The sequence below is a fragment of the Mus musculus genome, chromosome 14 (assembly GCF_000001635.26).
Source record: "Mus musculus strain C57BL/6J chromosome 14, GRCm38.p6 C57BL/6J".
NCBI classification, from domain to species: Eukaryota; Metazoa; Chordata; class Mammalia; order Rodentia; family Muridae; genus Mus; species Mus musculus.
This window is the reverse complement of record NC_000080.6, coordinates 81,683,171-81,703,946: the sequence shown is the minus strand read 5'-3', so window position 1 is coordinate 81,703,946 and position 20,776 is coordinate 81,683,171. Positions and strand designations below refer to the sequence as shown.

At 36.6% G+C, this 20,776-nt stretch overlaps 1 long non-coding RNA gene and 1 pseudogene across 1 annotated transcript in view; one reads left to right on the top strand and one right to left on the bottom strand.

Annotated features, from left to right (window-relative positions):
• Gm41219 overlaps positions 1–19,663 on the bottom strand; it is a 36,733-nt gene extending 17,070 nt beyond the window's left edge. Inside the window, exons 1-2 of the long non-coding RNA XR_874866.1 lie at positions 19,634–19,663; positions 17,950–18,170 (exon numbers count right to left, since the gene is read on the bottom strand). This is a non-coding gene — a long non-coding RNA (predicted gene, 41219). The remainder of the gene's footprint in view (positions 1–17,949; positions 18,171–19,633) is intronic.
• Gm19311 lies at positions 276–741 on the top strand (annotated as a pseudogene).
• Positions 19,664–20,776: the final 1,113 nt, after the last annotated feature.

Sequence of the window (20,776 nt, the reverse complement as noted above, 5' to 3'; positions counted from 1 at the left end):
TGCTAACAGTCTTCAGATGAAGATGTTGAACTCTCAGCTCTGCTTGCACCATGCCTTCATGGACACTGCCCATCTCCTGCCTTAATGATAATGAACTGAATCTCTCAACCTGTAGGTCAGCCCCCATTAAGTGTTGTCATTTATAAGACTTGCATTGGTCATGGTGTCTTTTCACAGCAGTAAAACCCTAAGGCAGGCACTACGGTGAAGAATTAATAAATGGTTTCCAGCTTCTGTAGACAGCACTCTACCAGTGGTTGGTGTAGTTGCACAAGATGGCTGGGCATAAACTTGCTCTAAAAACCATTTATTGGATAGTTTTTGGGGAGATCATACCCCCAAACCAGAGGACAGTTGCCAAATCCTGCAATCAGACACTCCATAGCTGGTTGGCTAATCTGTCTGAGAAGCCACCAGCAATTGACTGGACTTACTATGAGGCCAATGTGGCTAAGGCCAGCATTGTGGATAATTTTGCAAAGAACTAGAATGCCTTTAAGATCCCTGTGCCTGAAGATAAATACATGGTAGGCAATGAGGTGTAGGATATGAAGAACTGTGCTGAGTTCGTTTATGGATTTCAGGTCTGGATTTACAAATATGAGAAGCAGCTAGAGAAAATGAAGAATATAATTCCCTTTGACCAGTTGACCAATGATGACTTGAATGAAGTCTTCTCAGAATCTAAGATATACAAGAAATAACCATACTGGCCCCCACTAGCCCATTGAGAATCTATGAAGCAGGCCAAGAAATAAAACATATGTAGTGAAAAAAAGAGTCAATAAATAGGACCTCATGAAATTGAAAAGCTTCTATAAGTCACAGGACATTGTCATTAGGACAAAACAGTAGCCTAGAGACTGGGAAAAGATCTTCACCAATACTACATTTCACAGAGGGCTACTATAAAAACTACATAAGAACTCAAGAAGCTAGTCTCCAACAAACCAAATGGCAAAAGTAAAAAAAAAAAGAACAAAAAACAACAAACAAACAAAAAAATACAGGTGACAGAGCTAAACAAAAAATTCTCAACAGAGGATTCTCAAATAGCCAAGAAGCACCTAAAGAAGTGTTTAATATCCTTAGTCATCAGGGAAATACAAATCAAAACAACTCTGAGATTCTACTTTATATCCAAAAGATTGGCTAAGATCAAAATCTCAAAGGACAGAACATACTGGCAAGGTTATGGAACTAGGGGAACACCCATCCACTCTTAGTGAGAGTACAAACTTGCGCAACCATTCTGCAAATTAATTTGGGAGTTTCTAGAATATTTGGAATAGATCTACCTCAAGACCCAGCTACACCATTTCTGGGCATATACCCAAGTAATAGACCATCATCCCACAAGGACACTTGTTCAAATATGATCATAGTAGCTTTATTTGTGATAGCCAGAACCCAGAAACAAGCTTGATGTTCCTTAACTGAAAAATGGATAAAGAAATGTGGTTAATTTACAAAGTGGAATACTACTCGGCCCTTAAAAAGAAACTTATTATGAATTTGAAGGCAAATTAATGAAACTAATAAATATCATCTAACTCAGACCTAAGAGGTCATGCATGGCATGTACTCACCTATAAGTGGATATAATATAATCGTGCTATAATAAACATACCCAAATAAGTCAAATAACAAGGTTTTAAGAGAGGAAGTTTGAATCTTTCTCAGAAGGGAAAACAAAATAGGCATTGGTGATTGATGGAAGGAGGGAACTGAGTGGGAAAGGAGGTGATGTTAAGAACAGAGGAGTAGATAAGTATCAAATTTAGGGATAGCAGGGGCTAGAGAAGAGAAATACAGTGGTGGGTGCAGTATCTTGGATGTGCCATAAACCTGGGTTGGGGGAGGTCCCAGGTGGTCTATGGGAGCAACTCTAGCAGAGACTCCAAGCTATGGTAGCTATGGATCTGTAAATACTCACTTCATAGAGCCAGATAGGACTCCCAGTGGATGGGTAAATACAGCAACCCACCCACAAAACATTCAACTAAAAATGTGACCTACCTACAAAATATGGAGGGAATGGTCAACCAATGGCTGCTCTAAATTGAGACCAATCTCATGTACAAGAACCAATCCCTGGCACTATTAATGATACTCTGTTATATATGCAGAAAAGAGTCTAACTTAACTGTTCTCTGGGAGGCAGCTAATAGAAAGAGATGCAGAAACGCATAGCCAAATAATTAGATGGAGCTTTGGTTTCTTAGTGAAGATTTGGGAGAAGAATCTGAAGAAAATAGATATTCTGCAGAAGGACATACAGAGTCAACTAACCTTGAATCTCCAATGACTGACTCTTCAATCAAAGTGTGAGCATGAGATGAAACTCGGCCCACCATAGGTATGCAGAAAATTAGAGGCTTTGTAAGCAACAGCAGGAGCAGGGGCTCTCCACAAATCTGTTGCCTGCCTGCCTGCCTGCCTGCCTGCCTGCCTGCCTGCCTGCCTGTTGATCTGTTCCCCTAGATGGACTGCCCAGTCTGTCTTTATCAACAGAGGATGTGCTGAGTCCTGCAGTGACCTGATGTGCTGGCAGGGGCTGGAAGGACCTTGATTCCTAGAGGTCTCCTTAAAAGAGAAGGGGGAAGGAATAGGGATTTCGTTTTGAGGTGGTACTAGAAGGAGAGCTGATATTGGGATGTAAAACGAGTAAATAAAAAATATTACATAAAATGGAAAAGATAGATTACTTGAAAGCATAGTGAGTTACATATGTAGATTATAATAGCTGATAGTTTTGACTCTCTGTTTATGAATGCTTCATCAATATTAAAAGCTAAGACATGGTACAATTACATTAGAAATGACTTTCTCACTTACCTGCCTTTATACATTAACTATTGACCTATACTTGTACACTAATGATAGTTGATTGGATTTTCCATGCACCATGATAGCATCAATAAAAACCTTCCAATTATATCCTGAAACATGTCTCTGCATATGCTATTTTGATTTGTAAAATGTGATTATGTAAGGTTTACATATTTTTCTGTCCCCAGTAGGTTACAAAGCTGAGACACAAGATGTGTAGGTTGATATTTTTCTCATATATGTTTTCAAATATGTCTAGAGTTCAGATTTGTCCTCTTTATTTACTACCTTACTGCAATTAGTGGCATGTATTATGTAAAAGTTACCTATCTAATAGAACAGAACCATAAACGTTACAAACTAGAGACATATGGATGATTCACACACAGACACACACACACCACATACATACATATCTATATCAATTTATACTTGTATACATGCATAAGTTTATATATGTACATTTACCAGACAAAACACTAAAAATAAAAAATGGCAGCTTCTCTCATAAGACTGTTTCATTTCAGGTGCAGTTTTTAATATGCTCCTGGAATATGTTATTTAAAAAGTATAAATATATTAAGACTCGTAGCTGAGCCCAATTAATGCTACACAAATCCACCCTGGTGGTGGTGGTAATGCTTTTCACGACCTGCCCTAGTATTCTGAGTTCCTAAATGATAGACACGCATACATGTGCATACACACACACACACACACACACACACACACACAGCTTTTTTTTGAATTTTAATATGACTTAAGTAGCCAGCCTACACATGGATGATACAGGCCCCTCCAATATCCCTGAGTTAGTACTATAATCTAAATTTCATTTTTGTGGCCCTAGATTCAGATATGCAGCCCTCTTGGCCACGATCCCTGATAACTATGTGAAGTCTATGCTCTCTGCATTCTGCACCTCTCAGGTGTGATGTCTCTTCTCCTTCCTAGGTGTGGTGGCTCTCCTTCCTCCTGCTTCTCTTCTATTTCTTGCCTTGGAATCCTAGAAGTCCTGCCACTGTCTCTCTGCCCAATTATTAGTCTCTGGCAACTTTATTTAGCAATCAAAACCAACTTGGAGCAGGATCCCTCAGGCTTACATGTGGGACACTGAAAAGAGTTTTTTGGAAAACCTTGTGAGCATGAGAATATAAGCCGCTACAATGAGTACTAAAAGCTATTTTAAATTTAAACCTAAAAATTAGTAATAATTATTTGAAGGATAAAAAAAATGACAAAATATAAAATAAGTTCGGTCTCTCTAAATTTACTTTCAAATTTAATTAGCAATCTTGAATTGTGAACATAGGTGTTGTTACATGTTCTACAAGTTTTTTGGAAAGCTCTATTCAAAGAGTCTTAACTAACCAAAGTGTATTTTATGATTTGTTTATATGTTGGTTTATATGTGTGCCTTCTTTTATATTTGAAATTTTTTATTAGATATTTTCTTTACTTACATTTCAAATGTTATACCCTTTTTGGTTTCCCCTCTGCTTACAAACCCATTCACTCTTGCTTTCCTGTTTGGGCATTCCTCTACACTGGGACATTGAGTCATAACAGGACCAAGAGCCTCTCCATTCCTTGCTACATACATACATACATACATACATACATACATACATACATACAAGGGCCATCCCCTGCTACATATGCATCTAGAGCCATGGGTCCCTCCATGGTTGGTGATTTAGTCCCTGGGAGCTCTGCGAGTACTAGTGGGCACATATTGTTTCTCCTATGGGATAGTAAACCCCTTCAGCTCCTTCGGTCCTTTCTCTAGTTCCTACATTGGGGACTGTATGCTCAGTCTAATGATTGGCTTAGAGCATGCAACTCTGAATTAGTCAGGTACTGGCAGAATCTTTCAGGAGACAGCTAAACCAGGCTCCTGTGAGAAAGCAATTGTTGGCATCCACAATAGTGTCTGGTTTTGGTCACTGTATATGTGATGGATTTGCAGGTGGGGCAGTCTCTAAATGGCCTTTCCTTTAGTCTCTGCTCCACACTGAGTCTCAGTATCTCCTCGCATGGGCATAGCATTTTGTTCCCCTTTCTAAGAAGGACTGAAGTTTCCACACTTTGGTCATCCTCCTTCTTGAGCTTCCTATGGACTGTGAATTATATCTGTGTACTCTGAGATTTTAGGGTAATATCCACTTGCCAATGAGTGCATACCATGTGTGTTATTTTGTGATTGGGTAACCTCACTCCAGATGATATTTTCTAGTCCCATTCTTTTGTGTAAGAATTTCATGAAATAATTGTTTTCAATAGCTGAGTAGTACTCAATTATGTAAATGTACTACATTTTCTGTATCCATTCCTCTGTTGAGGGACATCTGGGTTGTTTCCAGGTCCTGGCTATTATAAAAATGGATGCTATGAACATAGTGGAGTATGTGTCCTTATTACATGATGGCGCATCTTCTGGGTATATGCCCAGGAGTGGTATAGCTGGGTACTTAGGTAGTACTATGTCCAATTTTTTGAGAAAATGCCGGAATGATCTCTAGACTTGTTTATCCCACCAACAATGAAGGAGTGTTCCTCTTTGTGCACATCCTCACCAGCATCTGCTGTCACCTGAATTTTTGATCATAGCCATTCTGACTTGTGTGTGGTGGAATCTCAGGGTTGTTTTGACTTGCATTTCCCTGATAACTAAGGATTTTGAACATTTCTTTATGTGGTTCTCAGCCGTTCAGTATTCCTCAGTTGAAAATTCTTTGTTTAGCTCTGTAGCCATTTTAAATAAGGTTATTTGGTTCTCAGGAATCTAACTTCATTTGGTTCTCTGAAATCTAAGTTCTTTAGTTCTTGAGATATATTGGATATTAGCCCTGTACCAGATGTAGGGTTGGTAAAGATCTTTTTCCAATCTGTTGGTTGTCATTTTGTCCTTTGCCTTACAAAAGCTTTGTAATTTTATGAGGTCCCACTTGTCAGTTCTTGATCATAGAGCATAAGCCATTGGAGTTCCATTAAGGAGCTTTTACTCAGTGTCCATGTGCTCAAGGCTCTTGCCCACTTGCTTTTCTATTAGTTTCATTGTATCTGATTTGATGTGGAGGTCCTTGTTCTACTTGAACTTGAACATGTACAAGGAGACAAGAATGGATTGATTTGCATTCTTCTAGATGCTGGCCTGTTGTTGAATCAATACCATTTGTTGAAAATGCTGACTTTTATTTCCCACTGGATGGTTTTAGCTCCTTTGTCAAATATCAAGTGATCATAGGTGTGTGGATTCATTTCTGAATCTTCAGTTCTGTTCCGTTGATCTACCTGCCTGTATCTGTACCAATACCATGCAGTCTTTTATCACTATTGCTCTGTAGTTCAGATTGATGTCAGGGATGGTGATTCCTCTAGAGGTTCTTCTATTGTTAAGAATAGTTTTTGTTATCTTGGTTTTTTTTTGGGGGGGTGTATTCTAGATGCATTTGTAAATTGCTCTTTGTTACTCTAAGAAAATTGAGTTGAAATTTTAATGGGGATTGCATCAAATCTGTAGATTGCTTTCGGCAAGATGGCCATTTTTACTATATTAATCCATGAATGTGAGAGATCTTTCCATCTACGGAGATTTTCTTTGATTTCTTTGCAATTTATGGGTAGACTTAGAGTATATTCTCTATAGTTCAAATGAAAAAATACATGTTGATATCATAGAAAGCAATTTGGGAAAACTAGTTCTTATGTTGGGATTTGTAGTAGGCACTTAAGACAGCAGTCATAACAGGAACAGTTGACCATACACTGGATCACTGTGGTTATATTAGGGTAAAGCTGTAAGAATCTGAGGAGAACAACCCTGTAGGAAGACCAGCAGTCTCAACTAACCTGGACCCCAAGATCTCTCATGCACTGAGCCACCAATCAGGCTTCATACACCAGCTTATTTGAGGGCTCCAAAACATATACAACAGATAACTGCTGGTTCTGGACTCGAAGAAGATACACCTAACTCTCTTGGGGCCCCAGGGAGTGAGGAGCTCTGGTGCAGTTGGGGTGTTGGGACATTCTCTTGGAAATAGGAGTAGGGAGAGGAGGTGTGGGATGTGGAACAGGCAAATGGTGGACTGGTAGGGGTATAAAGTCTGGAGTGAAAAAAAAAAAAGACTCGAGATTAAAAAAAAAAAAAACTTAAAAAAAAAGAAAACAAAGAAAATACACAGTGAAATTTTTGAATTCTAGTTTGATATAGTGAGTTTGTTTTGTCAGTGGATCAACTGGCAAATGAACCGAAGCTATTTATCATATCATCAAAAAGGCATTGTTAAGAGATATAGAGTGAAATCAGCTCAAAATCTTCTCCTGCTTCAATTACTCTATCTCAGGAAATTTTCGGGTGTTTAGGAGCCCTGGCAGAGGTATGTGGTGCTTCTTCTTGGGGATGTTTACATTTTGATAATGAGAGATAATATACACATTGTAGCCAACTGTAAGAGAGAAATGTTTGTGTTTCCAGTATGAACACCCATATAGAATAATTTAACTTACCATTGTGGTTTGGAAAAGTCTTGAAAAATAAACAATGTGTCTGCCAATAACGTTTCACCACCACTCTCTCTTGACTTCTCTGTGATGTATAACATTAACATTCTTAGGAAGTTTTCTCTTTGATTTTCTTTCTTCTTATGAAATCTTTTCATCCTTATTTGTTTACTAATATATATTACTAAACCCATAGATTCTAATTGGATAGATTTGATAAACATTCTCTCATATGCTGTCCCTTGTTCATCTCTCTAGATATCTCTCTAATATGATATATTATGATGTTACTAATCAGATGATAGTCTAAGTAGCCCTAATGTTCTAAGATTTTGTAGAATACACACACACACACACACACACACACACACACACACACAGCTTTTTTTTGAATTTTAATATGACTTAAGTAGCCAGCCTACACATGGATGATACAGGCCCCTCCAATATCCCTGAGTTAGTACTATAATCTAAATTTCATTTTTGTGGCCCTAGATTCAGATATGCAGCCCTCTTGGCCACGATCCCTGATAACTATGTGAAGTCTATGCTCTCTGCATTCTGCACCTCTCAGGTGTGATGTCTCTTCTCCTTCCTAGGTGTGGTGGCTCTCCTTCCTCCTGCTTCTCTTCTATTTCTTGCCTTGGAATCCTAGAAGTCCTGCCACTGTCTCTCTGCCCAATTATTAGTCTCTGGCAACTTTATTTAGCAATCAAAACCAACTTGGAGCAGGATCCCTCAGGCTTACATGTGGGACACTGAAAAGAGTTTTTTGGAAAACCTTGTGAGCATGAGAATATAAGCCGCTACAATGAGTACTAAAAGCTATTTTAAATTTAAACCTAAAAATTAGTAATAATTATTTGAAGGATAAAAAAAATGACAAAATATAAAATAAGTTCGGTCTCTCTAAATTTACTTTCAAATTTAATTAGCAATCTTGAATTGTGAACATAGGTGTTGTTACATGTTCTACAAGTTTTTTGGAAAGCTCTATTCAAAGAGTCTTAACTAACCAAAGTGTATTTTATGATTTGTTTATATGTTGGTTTATATGTGTGCCTTCTTTTATATTTGAAATTTTTTATTAGATATTTTCTTTACTTACATTTCAAATGTTATACCCTTTTTGGTTTCCCCTCTGCTTACAAACCCATTCACTCTTGCTTTCCTGTTTGGGCATTCCTCTACACTGGGACATTGAGTCATAACAGGACCAAGAGCCTCTCCATTCCTTGCTACATACATACATACATACATACATACATACATACATACATACAAGGGCCATCCCCTGCTACATATGCATCTAGAGCCATGGGTCCCTCCATGGTTGGTGATTTAGTCCCTGGGAGCTCTGCGAGTACTAGTGGGCACATATTGTTTCTCCTATGGGATAGTAAACCCCTTCAGCTCCTTCGGTCCTTTCTCTAGTTCCTACATTGGGGACTGTATGCTCAGTCTAATGATTGGCTTAGAGCATGCAACTCTGAATTAGTCAGGTACTGGCAGAATCTTTCAGGAGACAGCTAAACCAGGCTCCTGTGAGAAAGCAATTGTTGGCATCCACAATAGTGTCTGGTTTTGGTCACTGTATATGTGATGGATTTGCAGGTGGGGCAGTCTCTAAATGGCCTTTCCTTTAGTCTCTGCTCCACACTGAGTCTCAGTATCTCCTCGCATGGGCATAGCATTTTGTTCCCCTTTCTAAGAAGGACTGAAGTTTCCACACTTTGGTCATCCTCCTTCTTGAGCTTCCTATGGACTGTGAATTATATCTGTGTACTCTGAGATTTTAGGGTAATATCCACTTGCCAATGAGTGCATACCATGTGTGTTATTTTGTGATTGGGTAACCTCACTCCAGATGATATTTTCTAGTCCCATTCTTTTGTGTAAGAATTTCATGAAATAATTGTTTTCAATAGCTGAGTAGTACTCAATTATGTAAATGTACTACATTTTCTGTATCCATTCCTCTGTTGAGGGACATCTGGGTTGTTTCCAGGTCCTGGCTATTATAAAAATGGATGCTATGAACATAGTGGAGTATGTGTCCTTATTACATGATGGCGCATCTTCTGGGTATATGCCCAGGAGTGGTATAGCTGGGTACTTAGGTAGTACTATGTCCAATTTTTTGAGAAAATGCCGGAATGATCTCTAGACTTGTTTATCCCACCAACAATGAAGGAGTGTTCCTCTTTGTGCACATCCTCACCAGCATCTGCTGTCACCTGAATTTTTGATCATAGCCATTCTGACTTGTGTGTGGTGGAATCTCAGGGTTGTTTTGACTTGCATTTCCCTGATAACTAAGGATTTTGAACATTTCTTTATGTGGTTCTCAGCCGTTCAGTATTCCTCAGTTGAAAATTCTTTGTTTAGCTCTGTAGCCATTTTAAATAAGGTTATTTGGTTCTCAGGAATCTAACTTCATTTGGTTCTCTGAAATCTAAGTTCTTTAGTTCTTGAGATATATTGGATATTAGCCCTGTACCAGATGTAGGGTTGGTAAAGATCTTTTTCCAATCTGTTGGTTGTCATTTTGTCCTTTGCCTTACAAAAGCTTTGTAATTTTATGAGGTCCCACTTGTCAGTTCTTGATCATAGAGCATAAGCCATTGGAGTTCCATTAAGGAGCTTTTACTCAGTGTCCATGTGCTCAAGGCTCTTGCCCACTTGCTTTTCTATTAGTTTCATTGTATCTGATTTGATGTGGAGGTCCTTGTTCTACTTGAACTTGAACATGTACAAGGAGACAAGAATGGATTGATTTGCATTCTTCTAGATGCTGGCCTGTTGTTGAATCAATACCATTTGTTGAAAATGCTGACTTTTATTTCCCACTGGATGGTTTTAGCTCCTTTGTCAAATATCAAGTGATCATAGGTGTGTGGATTCATTTCTGAATCTTCAGTTCTGTTCCGTTGATCTACCTGCCTGTATCTGTACCAATACCATGCAGTCTTTTATCACTATTGCTCTGTAGTTCAGATTGATGTCAGGGATGGTGATTCCTCTAGAGGTTCTTCTATTGTTAAGAATAGTTTTTGTTATCTTGGTTTTTTTTTGGGGGGGTGTATTCTAGATGCATTTGTAAATTGCTCTTTGTTACTCTAAGAAAATTGAGTTGAAATTTTAATGGGGATTGCATCAAATCTGTAGATTGCTTTCGGCAAGATGGCCATTTTTACTATATTAATCCATGAATGTGAGAGATCTTTCCATCTACGGAGATTTTCTTTGATTTCTTTGCAATTTATGGGTAGACTTAGAGTATATTCTCTATAGTTCAAATGAAAAAATACATGTTGATATCATAGAAAGCAATTTGGGAAAACTAGTTCTTATGTTGGGATTTGTAGTAGGCACTTAAGACAGCAGTCATAACAGGAACAGTTGACCATACACTGGATCACTGTGGTTATATTAGGGTAAAGCTGTAAGAATCTGAGGAGAACAACCCTGTAGGAAGACCAGCAGTCTCAACTAACCTGGACCCCAAGATCTCTCATGCACTGAGCCACCAATCAGGCTTCATACACCAGCTTATTTGAGGGCTCCAAAACATATACAACAGATAACTGCTGGTTCTGGACTCGAAGAAGATACACCTAACTCTCTTGGGGCCCCAGGGAGTGAGGAGCTCTGGTGCAGTTGGGGTGTTGGGACATTCTCTTGGAAATAGGAGTAGGGAGAGGAGGTGTGGGATGTGGAACAGGCAAATGGTGGACTGGTAGGGGTATAAAGTCTGGAGTGAAAAAAAAAAAAGACTCGAGATTAAAAAAAAAAAAAACTTAAAAAAAAAGAAAACAAAGAAAATACACAGTGAAATTTTTGAATTCTAGTTTGATATAGTGAGTTTGTTTTGTCAGTGGATCAACTGGCAAATGAACCGAAGCTATTTATCATATCATCAAAAAGGCATTGTTAAGAGATATAGAGTGAAATCAGCTCAAAATCTTCTCCTGCTTCAATTACTCTATCTCAGGAAATTTTCGGGTGTTTAGGAGCCCTGGCAGAGGTATGTGGTGCTTCTTCTTGGGGATGTTTACATTTTGATAATGAGAGATAATATACACATTGTAGCCAACTGTAAGAGAGAAATGTTTGTGTTTCCAGTATGAACACCCATATAGAATAATTTAACTTACCATTGTGGTTTGGAAAAGTCTTGAAAAATAAACAATGTGTCTGCCAATAACGTTTCACCACCACTCTCTCTTGACTTCTCTGTGATGTATAACATTAACATTCTTAGGAAGTTTTCTCTTTGATTTTCTTTCTTCTTATGAAATCTTTTCATCCTTATTTGTTTACTAATATATATTACTAAACCCATAGATTCTAATTGGATAGATTTGATAAACATTCTCTCATATGCTGTCCCTTGTTCATCTCTCTAGATATCTCTCTAATATGATATATTATGATGTTACTAATCAGATGATAGTCTAAGTAGCCCTAATGTTCTAAGATTTTGTAGAATACACACACACACACACACACACACACACACACACACACACACAAACACACACTTACACCATCAACTGTACCATAACTCTGTATAATCCATGATGTTACGAAACCACCAAGCATATAGTGAATTAAACATCACACAGCCTGTTCTTTGTCTCTGTTCTTTTCTTGTTATTCATTTTTTATGTTTTTATTTAAGTTTATGTTTGTTGCTATAATTAAAGGTAGTATTGTAATCACCTGCTTGATATATCAGTAACCTGTTGACTTACTTAGTATAGCAGCTGATTCTACCTCAAAATTCCTACAATCTTTTTCATATGACATGGTATATTAAATATATATGGAAATGATGGAAAAATAAGAAATGTAGTCAAAATAATAAAGTGAAGCAGAAAGGACAAAAGTAAGAAATCATCATTACAGAGACTAGAACTATTATTATGTAAGCAAAAAATTGAATAGATGAAATATGAACTTAAGATAGCTAAATATGTTTAAGGACTAGAATGAAGTGAGTGTGTATGCGGGAAGGTATTCTATCTCTCATCACATAACAGCCCCCTAATCCTAGCCTGTCTGCAAAATGGCAGTTTAGATATTTAATCGACTTTCTATCCCTTAAATCTGGAACTGAATAAATAAGTTCCTTCTACTTCATTGTGTCTCCCATTTGTCAGAAGCTGTTAACCAAACAAAAATTCCTCTGAAATCATTTACAATACAATAGGGAAGTAAGAGGAAATAATGTAATTGTCTAACACACAAACACACACACACACACACATACACACACACACACAAGAAACCAAAAAACCATGCAGAGTGAAATTTGAAGTAAATTGATTTGAAGAGAAGAAAATGTTCTTGTTTCAATTTATAGACACATATTCAATATTTTGGTAACTGAGAATTGAAAGAAGAAGGTAGTCAATCAGCCAAGAATTGCTTAGATTTTTCAGATTTCTAGAGATGAGAAGGATTGGATATTAAGAAGTTACTAATGACAGACTAGGTATCTGTAAAGCTCTATGATTCTTTAGAAAAGCACAGAACACACACATTCATCAACTGTATCAAAATTTTAGAAAATACTTGATGCCTCTCAAAAATGAAGTTGTGTGAATTAATAGTGAATGAAAAAACAAGTAGCCTAAACAATGTGGGAGAATTTTGTATAATATTATCTTAGCCTTTTCTCATTCATCCTCTTTCCTTTATGACTCTATAATTTGGGGCTGTATCCCAAGGTAGCAGTGTGTTGAACATTCAAGAGGGAGTATAGTGTATATCTTCCCAAACTATTTGTCACTGTTCAGAATGCCTGAGATGTGTCTGAAGTATTTATATAATAAACATGAGGTTATTTTCCCTTAATTAGTATTTATCCAGTGTGGGGAAGTTTCTAAAGCATGATATTCTTGTGAATACCAAAAGACAAGGAAACAAACCTATTTCCATAGAACGAACTAGTAGAAACATAAGGAAACAGTAGATGGGCTGAAAATCACAGGGTGAAGTGGGTTATTAAAGAAAAGATAGTAAGGGAAGATGAAGGCTTTGAAAACCATTTGCCTAAAGAGGAATTTGGAAAGAAGAACATATTACAAGATAGACATAAAATATGTTCAGAAAACATCTGAGATCTCAGCATATTACAGCAAGTAATTAAGGGACTATTCATATAAGTGCCCAATTGTGCTACATAAACATTGTGGAGAATATCACATGGCCCTCTGCAAAGATAGAAGAAATGTTCTTGACTCTTTTTTACAATACTTTAAGAAAACATGACTAGTGATTAGAAAGTTAAGGTAGTGAGGCATTTAGGAAATCAGAAACAGTAATGAACAAAAATTTTCCAAAATTAGAGTGGACATATTAAATAATAGTCAACAGTTAGAAACCAAAATGAATACAAAAAGTGAAGAATTTCACTTCTTGGTTATAATAATCAATATAATATCTTAAATATATTAGTTATTACATTAAGTATATATTATAAACTTATGTCAAGTATTATATATATATTAAGAATTATACTTAATATCATTCTTAAATTTTGCAAATTTAGAGGCATATATAAAATCAAGAATTCATATTCTTAGGAACCAAGAAAATTCAAATCATCTTTCCTCTAAAAAGTATAGGTGTTGTGTTTCTTTGATGAGTATAATAAATTGGCAGCTGCAAATATGTTCTAAGAAGCAAAGAAAAGATGTAAAGAATGTCCAGCAGTTGTTACTAAAGCAACAACACTGATAGGAATCAAAAAGATTTTCTGAGTTAAAAAGTACAATTTACTGAATTTAAAAAAAGAAGCAGATTTTTCCCCAATAGATTTAAGGTACAGAAGCAAATCCCTAAAGTTGAAATGCCAGTAGAAGAACCAGGGGAAAAGAAAAATGAAAAGGTCTAGCATAGCTATGGAACAGTGCCAAGCATGAAAATCCAGGAGTAGGAGTCCACGGTGAAGAGAGCAGAGAGGAAAGATCATGAAGATTTGGTTCTAAAGGATATAAAATTTCTTAAGTGAAGTAAACACTCTGTGTTCCAAAAAAAGCACAAACTCTTTAAAATGTATATCCACAGATTTTTTTTCAGTTGACACATTATGATTAAATTGTTAATAAATAAAGCAAAATAATCTTAAAGACAGCAAGTAATAAAGAAACATAATTTTGTATTCATGATCTAATAGTCTTAATTCAAAAAGGATTCTAGTAAGCTTAAAGTATTTGCTACAATCTCAGTGATGACTGCTCAGTGATAACAACTAAAAGTTTAGACACAATAAGTAAATGGATGATATTTTATTATACAATAATATTTATCAGACATAAAATGTAGAATTTGGTTACATAAATGTAGAAAAAATAGCCACATGACAGAAAATCTTCCATGTCTTAAGTTATTTTATTATATTATTTTAATTGAAAATATTTTGTTATATATTTTAATCACAGTTTTCCCTGTGGGTATAAGAGATTTTTGTTGGAAGATATTTTTTACTATGTACCTTTAGCAGTACAATAGTGTTTGGTGCGGTTATAAAATGTGGAAGAACACTACAAGAAGACCTACAAAGTCAACTAACATGGGCCTGTTGGTATCACAGAGACTGAACAACCAACCAAAAATCATGTGGGTTATGGACCTAGATGTGCAGATTGGTTTTCACGTGGGTCTCCTAATAATTGGAGAAGGGGTTATCGCTGATTTTCTTGCCTACTATTTTTCTGACCCCTAACTAGACAACCTATATGGGCCTCAGTGGAGGAGGATGATCTTAGGCCTCCTAGGACTAGATGTTCCAGGAGGACACGATACCCAAGGGGAGTTTTCCCTTTTCTGAGAGAGAGAGAGAATGAGAAGGGAGGAAGAATTTGTATGGGAACCCACAATCAGGATGTAAAGTGAATAAATTAAACAGATAGGTGATAGATAGATAGACAGACAGATAGATAGATAGATAGATAGATAGATAGATAGATAGATAGATAGATAGATAAAATCAGTTTCCTTCTGGGTCTGCTATAGTCATTGGAACTTTGATCCTACACAGGCTAAAATGATGAGTGGGCTAATACAAGGCCAGCAGGATCATTACTTAATCATTGATTGGGGTGGTAGTCTCACCCGTCCCTTCCTTGCTGAACAATTAGTACCTGGTGGATTATAGGTAAGGGATACTCATTGTTGTCAGCTGATTACAAAGGTGAGCCCCAAACACTCCAAAGACATTGTATTCTCTGATCATACACATAGTGGCTCAAAACTGAAATATATGGAATTTAAAATGGGACACATAGGGAAGAGAATGTGTATTCGGGTCGAAGAGGGATTAGAAAGAGTGGGAGTTGTGTTATAATCCCAAACAAATGTTTACAAAGAGCACCAAGAATGTGAAATTGTCAATGTGTTAAAAAATTATAAGGTCTCAGGAAAAATTAAAGACAAAATAAATGGCTCAACAGATTAAAATCAAAATTAATGTTTTCCCCAAAATCTGTGAATATTTTTGTAGATTTATAGTTGTGGCAAATGGTGTGGTGACACTCTTTCCAGACTTGGGGTGACTTCATACACCACCTGCTGCTAATAGTTCACATCTGTCCCTTCTCTGAAGAACCATGATTTGATGTGGAAAGGTTTTAGCTGGCCAGGAATTTCTTGGATTTATGCCTCTTCTGCCAGCCCAGAAGTCTGAAATCAATTACTAACAGTGAAGAACAACTCTCCTCTCTCCATCAGGACAAGCTATACAGCCTCATTTACAATACCGACCTTTATATGGGAATAATGAGCTACCTCAAGTCATCTCTCAAACTTGGTCTCTTTACCTGCCCTGGTTTCTTCACATCTTTGAAGCTTTCTGCCTCCTTCATCCCATGTAAATTCCTACATTTATGCAGATTTTAAGTAATGAAAATTTTCAATAATGTAGAAGTGAATAATGCAGACAAGTTAAAATTTCAAAGAGCTCTGTCCACACAATTACATCACCTCTTTTACAATTTCCAAAAATAGCAATGCCCTGTTAAAAACATCCCATGGGTCACTGAAGGCAAATAAGAAAAAGAACTCCTTGTAAGAAGATGTGCTAACTGTAAAAGCATCTAGATTAGAGAACAATCGCCAAATGTCCAAATGGAACATGGCACAATTAAGACTAATTTAGGCTTCTTGTCTGTGACTGAAAGGAAAAGATTTCAAATTAACCTATATGATATCTAGTATTATTTTAAAATGTATGTGGCATTACCCTTTGAGCGCATAGCACCGTGATTAGCTCTTTAAAGTAACAGAACCACCAAAACCTCTACCACTCCCTCAACTATTTTTTTTTCCATTTTGTACAGCAACAATTTTAGCCTGATTATATCTTTTTAAAGCAACATTACATTCCTATTTTTATTTCAGTACAAGGAGATGTTTTTAAAACATTCATAAACAAAATGAATTGACTTGGATAAAACTTGATTCTGCAAAATGAGTGATACTGGCCTCTGAGTTTTCACAATTCGCCACAACATAGCCAGCTTCCCACAGTATACATTCTAGGGAAATGAACTCTGTTCTTGAAAAAGAAACAAGAAACCCTCACAAGAACTGATTGGGGTTCATAGTAATCTTTTCCAAAAATGTGGCCTTTCAAATAATCTTTTAATTCATTCCTAGCACTTGAGAAAATGATGTCCCTGTCTTGGCCGAACCATTCTTTTCCCCAAATCCAATCTCTTCTTAAGTATAAGTTTTCTTAGTAAAAACAAAACAACAAACAAACAACAAACAACAATAAAAACAAAAAAAAAGTTGGGTTTTCTATTCTCTAGTGAATGCTGGGTGACCCAGACTGCACCTTCACATAGGATTTCCTGACAAGGTTTTATCTTTATGCTGTATATATACATTGTGGACAAAGGGAAGTAGAGTGCCATTTTGATGCCTTTATACATGACATAAATCTTTTCCTTCTGGATTTATCCAGCTATGCTGGTGACCGTGTTATATTGAATGTGCCGGTGAAATAGTATTTCCCTTTTCCAGCTATAAGTGACTTTTACATTAACATGTTGCTCATATGTACAGATTTTTCTCTAGGAAGTTACATTCAGCATATTTATTTTGGTCTATGAGAAGTAAGTATGACGAAAGGACGCCAAGAGAATTAGCTAAGACAAATGGGTTACACGTGTTAAACAAGCAACTTGTAAGGCTGAAACTTTTGCATTACTGTGATTTTAAGGCTAGCCTGGGCTACAAACTGAGATTCTTTCTCAAATAAAACAGAACAAAACAGCAAATAAGTAATATACACTTGTAATATTTTCAACACTTTAAGCAAGCATTTTTGCATATTCTTATATCTTGTCCATCAAACTCATCACTACAGAAGTGGTACCTTGATTGCATGTTTATGTTTGCAGCAAAGAAACCCTGCCCTTTTATTGAATAGGATAAAGAAAAGCTTTGTGTGCCAGTATGAGGGGTTTAAGGCATTTTGCATTCTGAATTGACACTTGAGTTTAGAGGCTTTAAGATTTCAAAGATATTACTGTAAGGCTAAGTTTATGGGTTGAGCACTGGGCACTTCCCTGTGTGAATTATAGTTGATTGCCTAACCTTGCTCTGTGACTGGTGAAGCCTTGCTGAAGTGCTGTAATTCTCATGCTCGACAGGAGGCTCGGTGTTATCCAAATCCCAATGGTACTCAACTGAATTGATGAAATGACCGGGAAGGCCTAATTAAAGCTGTTCAGCTCAAATGTATTGATGTATTACATCTATTACGGCTTGGTTCAATAGGTCCACCCTGTGGATGCTGCCACAGCCTGTAAAGCAAACTAAACAGATTGAATAAATAATGCTGTGAGGAGAGGAAAAAGCAATAGAATCAAAGCAACAAGCACAAAAGGCAACAGTGCGACCTGTGAACTTTGGAACATATTATCTCCCACAAATTCCTTTAATCTTAATTATTTTTGCATATTAGATACAAAAAAGAATAGACTCACAACTAGTATAATATTTCAAAGTATTACAAGAGCTGATAAATCATTCTCTCCATTACTAATGATTGCAAAGCATTTCCAACCATCCGTTGTGAATTTGCTCAATGTTTTCACCAAGTTCTTTGTCAGGACTTAGAGTTTGGATTTGTTTTTTGCCCAATTCCTCCTTGAAATATAAACTCTATAATCTTCCACTACTTTTTCTCTTTTAAGACATGTGTTGAATATTTATTTACATCTGCTGGGTGTTAATAATGTCGGATTATCACACTTTGTATATTACCCTGGACAGTGAATTCATCATTAACACTAATATGTTAAGAGTTTTATATATGTTCCAACATTGAAGTTGTTCTACCTGTCAGTCACCTGTATCATTCAAAATTTTATCATTAAGGTATTGGAGAGAATATTACATTGTTATGGTAACAACATGTGGATTCTAAAAGAAATGAAAATTGTATTTTAAAATATGCGGTCTAAAATTTTTCAAACATGTTTTTGTGGGACAATGAAATGTCAAAAATATAAGCAATGATATCTTCTAAATTTATTTTTTCATCTAAATTCATGCTGAATTTTGAATCTTTTTTTTTTTAACGTATGTACTTGTATGTTTGAAAGTTAGCTCCCTGGTGTGTTAAACTTAATTTTTAAGTTTCTCTCCTTCTGCTTCAAATCTGCTGTTTCTCCACCTTTTCAATTTCAGAAATGCTAAATCTAATTTTTTCCATTTCATTTGGGTAAAAAATGTACTGTAAGTATTGGTATGTATCTTTCCTTCTCACATATCACTCAAATATAGAACTAAATCTTGTTAATTTCACCATATTATATTGTTACCATATATATTGTATGTGTTCCCTACCACATTCACTTTTTGTGGTTCAAACCATGACTGATTCTCTGTTGGGGTCTTGCTGTATTCTGGGCATCTTCTTTACCTCTACTTTTGTAGACTGATATATTCATTGCTTTTTCTGTACATTATTATCAGAAAATTTGTACAGTTAAATATCAGTCTTTTCTAGGGAGGAAATACGACAATTGGATATACAATAAAAATAGCCCTGAAAACATACATGTAAATAACATTGTACAGACCCGGACTGCTATATTTAGTAGCACATATGATTATATTTATTTATGAATGTTATAACAACTAACAGTAAAAAAAAAAAAAGGCTATGAATTTGAAAGAGAGCAAGGAACAGTATCTGAGAGAGCCTGGTCAGAAGAAAGAAAAGGGTTAAATGATGTAATATTATAATTTCAATGTGGGGAGCCGCACTCACATTTGCCATTACAAGATGGCGCTGACAGCTGTGTTCTAAGTAGTAAATAATCTGCACATGTGCAGGGGCAGTTTCCCCGCCATGTGCTCTGCCTTTCTCGTGATGACAACTGGGCCGATGGGCTGCAGCCAATCAGGGAGTGACACGTCCTAGGCGGAGGATAATTCTCCTTAAAAGGGACGGGGTTCTGGCACTCCCCCTCTTCTCTCTTTGTCTCGTCATCTCTTTCTCTTCGTCTTTTCCTCTGCTCTCTGCCTCTCTCCCTCTCTGCCCCTCTCTCTGCCTCTCTCTGTGTGTCTCTCTGCGTCTCTCTCTTTCTTCCTCTCTGCCTCTCTCTGCCGTGCTCTTCCTCGCTTGCTCCTGAGTAAGCAATAAAGCTTTGCCACAGAAGATTCTGGCTTGTTGCGTCTTTCCTGGCCGGTTGCGAACGCGCGTAAGATTTCAAAATTAATAAAATTCAAAAGCTATATATGTCATAGTCTACTGTGCATCTATTGTGCACCTCAATTTAATTCATAAAGCATGTATGCAAGACTAAAGTAAATATATATCACTCTTTTATGTCAGTTTTGAAAATCAGTCACTGATATGAACTTCTGAGTTTCTCTACTGCCAAATGCAGAGCTTATCACTCTTTTCTTTTTTGATCAAAATTATCATGTAGTGATAGGTGAAAGTGGTTGGCTCTCTGATCCTATAGTTATGTAGCTGCTAGTATCATACCAGTTTGCTATAATGCCAGAGGAAAGTGGGATGGTCAGATTCTTTGAAAAGGCCATTGAGTATGGATTCCATTGTAAGTTTGATGAGAGTCATGGACATTTCCCTAATTAGTCATTATTCTACCTAAGTAATCGTCATTTGCAAGGTCATTCCTGATGCACTTGGTAGAATCACTGTCTTCAGTTTTTCCATATCTTTCATCAATTTTTATAGAGATTGAACTAATATTCCTACAATAGTATTTTATTTATTTATTTTTTATATTTTTATTAGATATTTTCTTTATATACATTTCAAATGCTTATCCTGAAAGTTCCCTATACACTCCCCCAGCCCTGCTCCCTTATCCAACCACTCCCACTTCTTGGCCCTGGCGTTCCCCTATACTGGGGCATATAAAGTTTGCTAGACCAGGGGGCC